This window comes from Amphiprion ocellaris, unplaced genomic scaffold, assembly GCF_022539595.1.
Source record: "Amphiprion ocellaris isolate individual 3 ecotype Okinawa unplaced genomic scaffold, ASM2253959v1 Aocel_unscaffolded326, whole genome shotgun sequence".
In the NCBI taxonomy this organism is placed as follows: domain Eukaryota; kingdom Metazoa; phylum Chordata; class Actinopteri; family Pomacentridae; genus Amphiprion; species Amphiprion ocellaris.
In genome coordinates, this window is record NW_026559507.1 from 2517 (window position 1) to 15000 (window position 12484).

The 12484-nt window shown below is 38.2% G+C and overlaps 1 long non-coding RNA gene across 14 annotated transcripts in view; it reads left to right on the plus strand.

The window, feature by feature from the left end:
- Window positions 1-437: 437 nt before the first annotated feature.
- Window positions 438-12484, plus strand: part of LOC129348521 (uncharacterized) — a 12154-nt gene continuing 107 nt past the window's right edge. Inside the window, exons 1-7 of one of the 14 annotated variants that reach the window (XR_008601087.1) lie at window positions 475-491; window positions 771-860; window positions 1207-5971; window positions 8194-8289; window positions 9170-11288; window positions 11570-12189; window positions 12294-12484. The exon at window positions 12294-12484 is cut by the window's right edge and continues 107 nt beyond it. This is a non-coding gene — a long non-coding RNA (uncharacterized LOC129348521). Of the gene's footprint in view, window positions 492-621; window positions 861-971; window positions 5972-8193; window positions 8290-9169; window positions 11289-11569; window positions 12190-12293 lie in introns of those variants that run through there. The other 13 variants (XR_008601086.1, XR_008601095.1, XR_008601091.1 and 10 more) reach the window with 13 other exon arrangements.

A 12484-nucleotide genomic window follows, 5' to 3' on the forward strand; every position in this document is an offset into this window, starting at 1 on the left:
TCGCCAGAAAATGCGCTTGCTAAACAGCCAGGCGACACTCGCAGTATCCCTAACACTTAAGAGTAGTCAGCTCGACTCGACCGAGGCTGCAGCAGTTGTGCGATTCGTTGCTGTCTGTTTGGGAATCTGTTTACCAGTCAAGTGGGTGAGAAGAAAACAAAGGTGTCGCGCCAGCCAGCCAGCCGACAATGCTAACGGACGTCATGGGAAGGCAGGATTAGAGATCAGAGGAGAGGCCTATGCTGATAGGCATTAGCGGTCACATGATCTTCCCCAAGATGTTTTGCGGTTACGGTGGGTGATTTTGCATCTTTTCATGGCAATGATTGTGTTTTTTTGTGGTCATTTCGCTGCATCTTTCAATCAAAATTTCCGTGTTTTGTTTGTGTTCTGTGGTTTCAGAGAAACCATCGAGTTCCATGTTGCTGCGATGGCCGAGGAGAGGCACCTGTGGGTTTTCCCTGCCTGGGAGACAAATGGACCGGGTGCAGGTGAGGGTTGTTCGGTTGGGGCTAGGGTTAGCTTAGTTAACCCCTAACCCAGTGCCAAAATAGACATAATGCACGGATAGGGTTAGCTCACGCATGCAGCTCAGCTTGTACACGGCTATGTACGTTTTTTGCAGCTGGACTGATGACCACATTGAACACACGTTTTTGCAAGCTGTTATACACTTTGATGTGTTCAATTCACAAACTGATGACAAATTGTTTTTTGCTGTGCTCATTATTGTTGTTGTCATCGTCGTTGTCGTCGTCGTTGTTTTCTAGTAACTCCTCTTGCTCTTCCTCTCGCCGGACCTCCTTCAGCTCCTCTTCTCACGGGCCTCCTCCTCCTCTCACCGGTCCTCACCCACCATGGTGTGTGGGGGGTGGGTTGGGGCTAACCCTATAACATTCCAATTAAAATACTGCAAAATACAAGGCTTCATCCCCTGGTTGGGGAAAAAAAAAAAAAAACAAAAAAAACAATGAGTAAATAAATAATTAAAATAAATACATTAAATAAATAAATTAAAATAAATATAAATAAATTTTTTAAAAATCTGTGTATTCTGTTCTCTATATATGCATGTTCTCATCATGCTTTCCTTGAGTAAAAGATTCAAAATCATCCGAAAATGCTACAAAACCATCACAAAACAATATAAAATTTAAAAAATATTTTTGGATTAATTTCAAACATTTATTATAGTTTTATTTTTAGAATTCAACTTTGGATCTGTTTCTGGAGGTTTCATCCACTGACTGACTCTGGATCTGATTTCGTTATGCAGACGTCAGATAATGAAGTGTGAAGGTGCTGATCTCTCTTTTTGTTTTCAGTCTGTCTGCTTGCCTGCATGCCTGCTGTAGAATCCACTGGGACTTCAAAATAACATCCAAGGTTATTTTGTAAAAACAAAAGCAGGATATGTTATAAAAATAAAAGCATGTTATCTTGTAAAAACAAAAGCAGGATATGTTATAAAAATAAAAGCATGTTATCTTGTAAAAACAAAAGCAGGATGTGCTATAAAAACAAAAGCATGCCATAAAGTCCTCGTGTTCAGCCTCTAGAAACTTGTCTCTGTGATCGTGCAAGCAAATGCACCGAAATACGTCATTCTACATGCGAGTTTTACAAATTCAACTGTTGATTCTTACAGCAGTCTGCAGATGTAGAGAAAAACATTTCCTTAAACCAGTCAGTAGACGTTGGGTTAGGACAGACATACATTTCTGTCAGGTGTTTTACGTTTTCCTTTTTCAAATGAAATAAAATGGCTGAAAACACTAGTACACATTTAATCGGTGTGTGTTCGCGGGTTAGGGTTTAGCTTCTGGAGGCTTTGTGCTGTAGTTTAATATTGTGTGGCAACATTTTAAGTCGGTTAATGGAGATGTTTGGTTCAGTCAATGTTGTCAGTCACTGTGTGATAAAAACATCCACCACAGCCAGAATGCTTATCCCATGTTATTGTCTTTCTATGCACAGACAGACACGGGAACTCTTGATGCAGTGTGCCAGCCAAAAGAAGCTCGACACCAGTCTGAAAGGGAAGTTCCACAGTTTCTATGAAGGAGGAGTTGCTGAAGCGGGAAAGCCAACACCTAACTCCTGAACGACTCAGTCTACACAGAGCTGTACATCACAGGTTAGGTTGGGGGTACTTAACGTAGGCCTCACCCACCTCAAGGGACCGAGACATCCAACTCTTCAAGCCTATCCGGGCAGGTTGTAGTAACCTAACGGTGATAACAAGCAACCTGTTAACCTATGTAGGCGGTAAGTATGCGGCCCTCCTGGGTTCCGACTCTAGGAACAGCATGCAGGATGTGGTGGTCCAGGGCATCAGCACCTCAATCGTTGCCCAGTCTTCTAGAAGGCTTAGCCTCACCCACCCAACAGCCCATTCTGCACCACACACGCTGAATTGAATCTGCCAAAAAAAAACCAATTGGACTCCTTCAAATTGACCTGACCCCCTAACATTCTCATCCCCTGGCCTGATGTAGGGGACCAGGCCGTGGATGCACCGGGACCTAGGACCGTTATCCGACCTCTTTTCTCTCACTCCCTCTACCTTAAATTCTAAGACAAAAAGACTTTTACATATTCGGCCCTTATGACTGACCTCTAAAAAAAACCCCGAAACCTGTAATAACAACTGACTTAGAACAGCTCAAAACACTTACCTGTAAAACAACGATACTTGGGTAGAATATAGAATAAATAGATTTACTTACCTTAAAACAATCCTTCGTAGTCACCTGTAACAAACCACAAATGTACCTACCTGACTCACCTGACTACAAGACTGATCATCGCAAAACAGACCTTAGACCCAAGAACGAATAAAATAAACAAAATCTACTTATTTTCTTTTAAAAAAATAATAAATAAATAAATAAATAAATAAATAAATAAATAAATAAATAAATAAATAAATAAATAAATAAATAAAAGACTTGCAATTGACGACAGGACGCACTCTGAGACCTGATCAGTCTCGGCGGGGCCTCCCTTGGGGGAGAGTGTCTAGTGATAATGGCCGAAACACTCGTTGATCCCAAGGTCCACTACTGATGACGTGTCCTAAAATTAATAAAACATTTAGGCCTAGATTACCTTACAACCCAGAGACCCTGAAACACTGAATCAATATAGGCGGTCTCTTTAATAGGTAACACAGGACCTAACTACAGGCTTTTAGATCCACCAAGACTGGGACCATTAGCCACTTGACTAGACTTAGCCTGACTTCTGACCCTACACCTAGCCCTGACCTCTGACCCCATCCCCTGACCCTAACCTCAACCCCCTCCCCTCACCTCTTGACCTCTAACCCTAACTCCCTGACCTCTAACCCTAACCCTAGAACCTTCAAAACCTGAACCACCAATTTGGACTAGTGTAGGGCTGCTTTTGGAGTCTGGGCTCATATAGGATGGCAGGTACTCACTCGGTGCGCACCAAGCTTTCGGGCTGTTTGTCATTCTATCCAATCACGGTCTGGGGACAGGTCTCGTACCGGGGGCAGTGCCTGAGCTTGGCTCGGCACTACAAATGCTCTTTCCCAGTCCTGTGTCTCCTAAGCAACCTCTACATCAAATACGCATACTCCCACAACTCCCAAACGGACTTTATAAACCAGACCGAACCCTGTAACCTTAACCCCCTCCCCTAACCCCTGACCTCTAACCCTAACTCCTTGACCTCTAACCCTAACCTTCAAAACCTGAACCACCAATTTGGACTAGTGTAGGGCTGCTTTTGGAGTCTGGGCTCATATAGGATGGCAGGTACTCACTCGGTGAGCACCAAGCTTTCGGGCTGTTTGTCATTCTATCCAATCACGGTCTGGGGACAGGTCTCGTACCGGGGGCAGTGCCTGAGCTTGGCTCGGCACTACAAATGCTCTTTCCCAGTCCTGTGTCTCCTAAGCAACCTCTACATCAAATACGCATACTCCATTAACTCCCAAACGGGCTTGTTAACCAGACCAAACCCTTAACCCAAGTTAAAACATCATGCAAAGTGCCTCAAAACCTGCTCAAAAACAATAAAAACTGACTCTGAAATGACTCAAATGCTCGAAATTTGTCCAAAAGAAGTTACAATATTGTGCAAAATACCTCAAAACAAGATAAAAACTGACTTGAAATTCTTTGAAATGACTAAAAAAAAAAATCTATACAGGTGTAACCAGGTGGTAAACAGAGGCAAGTAAATATACTGAAAACCACTGAAATCCCTGTGTGACTCTTCTGCTGATTGTTGTTTTGGACAGCAGGGGGCATATTGTTATTGTTGTATTGGTGGTAGTTTTGAGGTCAAAGGGCAAGATACTGGAAGTTGTGTTAACAGAACAAAGGGTTACTGGTTATTGTGGGACAATAGGAAATGTAAATAATACCGTGCTGTGAAAGACTGAATTATGAAATATAGTGACAGGGTGGTAAATTGTTTATTTGCATTAAAAATCCACTTTATGTCTGTGTACTGTGCTGACGAGTGCCGACGGTTAGAGAATGAAAACGCTGCACGTTATTAAATATTAAAATATTTGGCTGCAAGACTAAAATATGCATCAATCTCATACAATGTTGACACCTCTTTTGTGGAGTTAAACAATGAGAACAAATGCAGACAAAAAAAAAGAAAAAAAAAACAAAAACGCTGCACGTGTGCTGCCGGTGCCAATGGTTCGTGTGCGAGGTATGATACTTCCAGTGTATCATCTTACGTTCTTAGTTCCATGAAATATGAATGTATTATTATATGCATTGTATTTTTGTGTTGGTTAATGATGAGATGTTTGTAACTGCTTTTGTGTTACTGCAGTATGTGTTTCGAACAGAGGCTTATACAAGGCAGTGTGGTAAGTGTGGGTTTTATTTAGTTAGGCAAAGTTGGCAAGATATTCACAGAGTTGGACTTCCGGCATCAATACATTTTTATACACTGCAGTGTATAAAAATCAAGTATTTGAATATTTGTGTAGTGTCTCCCTTCACTGGTGCAGCGGTTTTGCTATTTGCAGACAGTCCCTGTTCACTCGTTGCACAGCCAGCTGCGCATAGACATCCGTGTTATTTCTGCAGCTGGAAAGACAGCGACTTTTGATAAAACTGGCCTTGTAGCACATTGTGTAGCTTACAACGATGGGAAAGAGGCAATATGTTATTGCAACGTATATCTCATGAGGTATAGATGCCGGTAGTCCAAATCTGTGAATATCTTGCCAACTTTACCTAACTGTTTTATTTGCCCACTAGGTGCCACAGCCGTATGTTTCTGTTTTTAGTACTATTTCTGGTGCTGTTTCTCATATTTCTACTAATGTGTTGCGCCATAGGTTTTTGTAAAACACATTTCATTGTATAAATTCTATTAGATGTAAATAACTTGGGAAACAAAGAACCCCCACAAATTTAATTTGAAGTATTGGTGTCTGATTTAAGCCGGCTTCAAATCTAATGTTAGATTCAGTGTTAAATCCACAAACAGAGAGACTTTTGGTGACTTTTCAGAGCATATTTTAACATAAACTCAGACTTTTGATGACTTTTCTGTTCGTATTTTAACATAAAGTCAGACTTTTGGTGACTTTTCAGAGCATATTTTAACAAACTCAGATTTTTATTGACTTTTCAGAGCGTATTTTAACATAAACTCAGACTTTTATCGACTTTTCAGAGCATATTTTAACATTCGGAGCGCTAACTCAGACTTTCCTCTCTTCTCCAGCATTAAAACTTTGTCTGCAGAGAGAAAAGAATGACTCCATTTTTTGCCAGACTGGAGGAGGTTGGAGAGAGTCTGTCGATCTCTCTGGACCTGACATTTGAAAACCTCCACCTCTCCTCACCCTCCCAGCCCACTGATGTGAGGAAATCCAGCTCTGAACAGACTGAACTTCTAAATCCCTCCTGGAACTTCACCCTGAACAGACAACTGCAACACCGTGGTAACTTGCAGATTACAGGTAAGAGGTGTGAACTGTTAGTAACACTCAGAGTCACGTGATGCTGCTCCGTTTATGTAGCGAGGCGGAAAATAAGGATGGGAAGCCGCTACATTTAACAGATCAGAGTTTCCACAGACCAACACTTCACTCTATTTATGCACTCTGAGAGGAAATTTATCGCTTATTTCTGTCAACCAAACTGGGTCAACATCATAATGTAGCATCAACTTCACATCACGTGGAATTTACACTGGAATCTGACAGAAAACTGAATTCAAGTTGAGCTAACTTAACCCTCCTGTTGTCCTCATTTACGGGCACCAAAAAATACTGTTACCTTGTCTGAAAATAAATAAATAAATTTTAAAAATCAACAAAAAAAAAATTCCCCAAATTTCTGAAAATTTGCAAAACCTTCTGGAAGAAAATTCCAATAATTCCTTAAAAGTTTCCTTTAAAATTTTTATTAAAAAAAAAAAAAAAAAATCCTAAATTTGGCAAGGAAATTCTTGTAAATATATTTTAAAAATGAGTAAAAATCTTCAAAAAATATCTAAAGTGATTTTATATATATATATATATATATATATATATATATATATATATATATATATATATATATATATATATATATGTACACACACACACGCATATATGTTCTTAACAAACATTTAACATTTCTTTGAACTGTAAACGGTATGAAAATGACAAAAAAGATGAAACAGTGCAAAATTATTCAAAAAAATTTCTGAAATTACCCAAAATTTGTCCAGAATTTGTGCAGAAGTGGATTAAAAAGTGAATTCAAGTTGAGGTAACAATAAAATTTGCTTGATTGGACTCAACAACAATTAACACAATTTCACCAATTTCACTCAAAATTTGGCAAAAATTCAAGTAAAATAACTGAAAACTGTTCAAAATTGAATCCTAATGACAATTTGCTCAAAAAAAGTGTAATCTTTGTGCAAAATTATTCAAGAACTTTTTCTAATTGACTAAATTGTATAAAATTACCCAAACATTTGCCCAAAAAGATTAAAAAAAAAAAAATGCATCTGAAATCACTCCAAGTCATCCAAATCAAATCAAGTACAAACATTGAGCCAAATGACTCAAAACCTTGTTTGAAACAAGAAAGCACTTGGAACACAACTCATTACACAACTCTAAATTTGTCCAAAACAAGTTTGAATATTGTACAAAATGCCTCAAAAACCTGCTCATAACAACATTAAAAAATGACTCCAAAGTACAAAGTTGTTCAAAACCAGAAGAAAATTGGTAAAAATGGGTCAAAAACTTCTCCTAATGAGATAAAACGTTTCCAGATTGACTTGAAATTATATGAAATTACTCCAAATTTGTCCAAAAAGATTCAAGATGTATGCGATAAGTTGATACAAAACCTAATTCAAGCTGAGGTAACAACTAAAATGAACACAATTTCACCAACATTACTCAAAATTTGACAAAAGTTCAACTATAACAAGTGAAAACTGTGAAAATTGCTCAAAAAATATTAACTTTGAGAATTGAAATAAAGTCTGAATCTGAAAGGAACCCTAACCCTAAAATGGATTAAATGTTTACAGATAGATGCATATAATTTATTTATTTTTTCTAATTTATGCCAGTTTGAACACTGCATATATGCAAGTATTGTTGCTCTATATTAATTGTACATTACAGGTTTTCTACATTTCTGCACACTGGATCTTTTCTCTGACATCTTTAACACATTTAATGCTTCTTCAGTGAAATGTTTTAATGTCTGATCTTGTAAAATTAAACACATTTAACTTGTAGAATTGCAATTTAAAAAAATCTAACGTTCCTAAAACTGATTTAATGGTTAAAGATAGATAGATAAATATCATTACAGTAGATGTCTGTCTGACAATTCGGTGACTAACTTTAAGGAAATAATACCCTCTCTATTTATTGAGCACCACTTACTGATAAAATGGAAGGGAAATATTATAGTTTTACCCCCACAGAAGTGGATTATATTGTTAATAATGCTGCATGCCAAAATAGACATAATGCACGGATAGGGTTAGCTCACGCATGCAGCTCAGCTTGTACACGGCTACGTACGTTTTTGCAGCTGGACTGATGACCACATTGAACACACGTTTTTGCAAGCTGTTATACACTTTGATGTGTTCAATTCACAAACTGATGACAAATTGTTTTTTGCTGTGCTCATTATTGTTGTTGTCATCGTCGTTTTCTAGTAACTCCTCTTGCTCTTCCTCTCGCCGGACCTCCTTCAGCTCCTCTTCTCACGGGCCTCCTCCTCCTCCTCGTCTGACCGGTTCTCGCCCACCATGGTGTGTGTGAGAATGTCACTTGTGTGTCTGTGTTTTGGATGGGGGGTGGGGGGGTAGGTTGGGGCTAACGCTATAACATTCCAGTTAAAATATTGCAAAATACAAGGCTTCATTCCCTGGTTGGGAAAAAAAAAACAAGAGTAAATAAATAAATTAATTAATTAAAATAAATATTTACAATAAATAAAATGAATTTCCTTTCTTAGATAATTACAATAAATAAATAAAATAAATAAAAATAAATAAATATTTACTATAAATACAATGAATAAATTAAAAAAAATGTGTATTCTGTTCTCTATATATTCACGTTCTCATCACGCTTTCCTTGAATTTCCTTTCCTAGATAATTACAATAAATAAAATAAATAAAAATAAATATTTACTATAAATAAAATGAATAAATTAAAAAAAAAATCTCTGTATTCTGTTCTCTATATATGCATGTTCTCATCACGCTTTCCTTGACTTTCCTTTCCTAGATAATTACAATAAATAAATAAAATAAAAAAAAATAAGTATTTACAATAAATAAAATGAATACATTAAAAAAATCTGTGTATTCTGTTCTCTATATATGCGTGTTCTCATCACGCTTTCCTTGAATTTCCTTTCCTAGATACTTATAATAAATAAATAAAATAAATAAAAATAGATAAAAATAAAATAAATATTTACAATAAATAAAATGAATAAATTAAAAAAAAATGTCTCTCTGTGTATTCTGTTCTCTATATATGCACGTTCTCCTTACGTTGTCCCTTGAGTAAAAGATTCAAAATTGTCAGAAAATGCTACGAAATACGAAACCATCATCATCAAACCAAGACAAAAGAATTTTTGGATTGATTTCAAACATTTATTATTGTTTCATTTTTAGAATTCAACTTTTGATCTGCTGCTTGTGGTGCTGCTGGTGGTGGTGCTGCTGCTGGTGGTGGTGGTGGTGCTGCTGCTGCTGCTGGTGGTGCTGCTACTGCTGGTGCTGCTGCTGCTGGAGGTTTCATACACCACGTTATTGTCTATTTACGCACAAACAGACACGGGAACGCTTGATGTAGAGAGTGCCAGCCAAAAGAAGCTCTACACCACTCTGAAAGGGAAGTTTCACAGTTTGTATGAAGGAGGAGTTGCTGAAGCGGGAAAGCCAACACCTAACCTCTGAATGACTCAGTGTCTACACAGAGCTGTGCAGGCAGGCAGGGAGGGAGGGAGGGAGTTTTAGGGAGGGAGAAGTCATAGTTTTCAGTTTGCCGGTTTTTAGTTATTGTTGGTCATTTTCAGTCACTCTTGTCAGTGACTGTGATAATTTGCTGTCACTGGCTTTCACTTTTTTCTTTTTTTTTTTTTTTTCCTTTTTTTGTGTCATTTTTATTTATTATTTATTTATTTATTATCATTTAATTATTATTTATTCATTTATTATTTATTGATTTATCTTTTATTATTTGTTATTTTTTAAATTTTAAACACTTCTAAGTCATATTTGCACATTTTGATTGCTAGGTGACGCTCAATCAGTTGGTTTTAGCTGTTGACTGTAGACTTAACTAAAAAAATAAATAGAGAGAGATAGATAGATAGATAGATAGATAGATAGATAGATAGATAGATAGATAGATAGATAGATAGATATAGGTAGCAGCTTGTTTCTGGATCCAGTTCATGGCTCACGTCATTGGGGCGAACCACATAGCCCTGAGCTAGTTAGCTGGTGAACCCTGTGCTGTCGCTGTGAGTCTGAGCTTTGATGTGCCTGGTCACATTCCCAGGCAAAGTGCGGCTGTCGTGTGTCGGTAACTTATTTATAATAGATTTTTGCTTGAGTTTCTCTGAGAGGATTTATGCATTGTCAGGGTTAGGCCAGCCAGCCGGTATTTAGGCTTAGATGGAGTTTACCGCTGTACTGCACTGTGTGGCTTCACAGATAAGTTCATCGTGGAGTTGCAGGACAAAATAGGCTCCTCTGACCTGAGACGTCCTGTATTTAGCCTTAGATGGAGTTTCCCACACGCTTTTGGGCTGCATTCCCACACAACTCGACTGCAGTTATTACGAGCTGGTGTGTTGGTGGTGTGTTGGTGCTGCTGGTGCAGCAGTTATAAATAATAAATAAATAGATATATAAATAGATACGTACATAGATAAATAGATACGTACATAGATAGATACGTACATAGATAAATAGATACATACATAGATAAATAAATACATACATAAATAAATAGATACATACATAGATAAATAGATACATACAGAGATAAATAAATACATAGAGATAAATAAATAAATACATAAATACATAGATAAATAAATACATATATAGATAAATAAATACATAAATAAATACATTTAGGTAGCAGTTTGTTTCTGGATGTTATTTATTAATTTTTTTGGGTGAGCTTCTCTGACTCTTGACTTTGTCCATGTCACAGTGGTAGTTCTCTGATGCAGGAGTGAACCCCTCCTGTATATATATCTATATAAATGCATATCTATATACATGTATCTCTATGTACATGCATATCTATATACATGCATCTCTATGTACATGCATATCTATATACATGCATATCTATATACATTTGAAGGTTGTGGGGTTGGGGATAAGTTAAACATAAGCCAGTGCCAAAATAGACAAAATGCATGAATATAGCTTTAAAATAAATAAAAAATATATGAAATAGCTCACGCATGCAGCTCACCTTACACGGCTATGTTTTTGCAGCTGGACTGATTGAGTCACACACGTTTTCCAGATGATACACATTGATGTGTTCAATTCATAAACTGATGACAATTTGTTTTTGCTGTGCTTGTTGTTGTTGTTGTTGTTGTTTTTGTTTTCTTGTAACTCCTCTTGCTCATCCTCTCACCGGACCTCCTTCTGCTCCTCTTCTTACGGGTCGCCACCGGACCTCCTTCTGCTCCTCTTCTCACGGGCCGCCGCCGCCTCCTCCTCCTCCTCCTCGTCCTCTCAGCGGTCCTCATCCACCATGGTGTGTTTGGGTCTCACCTGTGTGTATGTGTGGGGGGTGGTTATGTTGGGGCTAACCCTATAACAAAACAAAATGCAATGCTTCATCCCCTGGTTGAAAAAAAAAAAATAAAAAAAAAAATCTGTGTATTCTATTCTCTATATATGCATGTTCTCATCATGCTTTCCTTGAGTAAAACATTCAAAATCATCAGAAAATGCTACAAAATCATCACAAACCATGACAAAATTTAAAATAAATTTTGGATTAATGTCAAACATTTATTATTGTTTCATTTTTAGAATTCAATCTTTGATCTGCTGCTGCTGCTGCTGCTGCTGCTGCTGCTGCTGCTGCTGCTTCCTCCTAAACCTGCGGACCAAGAAGCGGCTCTCCGGGGTCAAGGAGCTGATCTCGGCCCGCGCCCACTGCGAGGTGGCCCGGGGAACAGACGTCGACAACCCTGGCTGACAGTGTGGTCAAGGTCATGTACTGTATGTGCAATGTTTGAGGCACAGTACTCGTCTCAGCACAAGTACTCTGACCTGCTACACGGATGACCTTTTCTGGAAGGTCATCCATGTAGTGGTGCCAGCCCCTCCTGGATGTATAGAGAACCTAGATAGGTTATATGCACAAGTCATGGCAAGTCATGACAAGTCATATGTCAATGCAACAATAAGTCATATGTCATGCATTCTTACATATTATTACTATTATTATATTGTTAATACTGTTAACTAAAAACTAAGCTCACTCGCTTTTATTGCTTTTATTTATTTTTATTATTATTATTTTTTCTCTCCTTCACCCCCATCGCCTCAGTGTCTTCTTCCGATTCTGAATTGGGTCCTCTGACCCACAAGTCCAAACGTGGCATCAATGTGATGACGTCATGCCTTGCCTTGAGGCAGGACTTAGGGTCAGACTTTCCCTCTCTCTGCCTTGCAAATAACAAGAAATGGAAACAACTGGTTGGAAAGGTGAGGGTTTGGAAACTCACTTCTTACGGTTATCCTCCCCCAGATTTGTCCACCTCTGGCGAACAGCGATGCTGATATCCATCAGGACTGGCTGTGGGTTTCTCCCTGAGGACCTCAGCTCTGGCCTCCTTCTCAAACAGGGCGGCAGGAGACAGCGGTGTCCTCATGGCACGGTTGCTGATCGGGTCGTAGGCCGTTGGAGGAGCCCACTTCTGTGTAATAACATTGAATGTC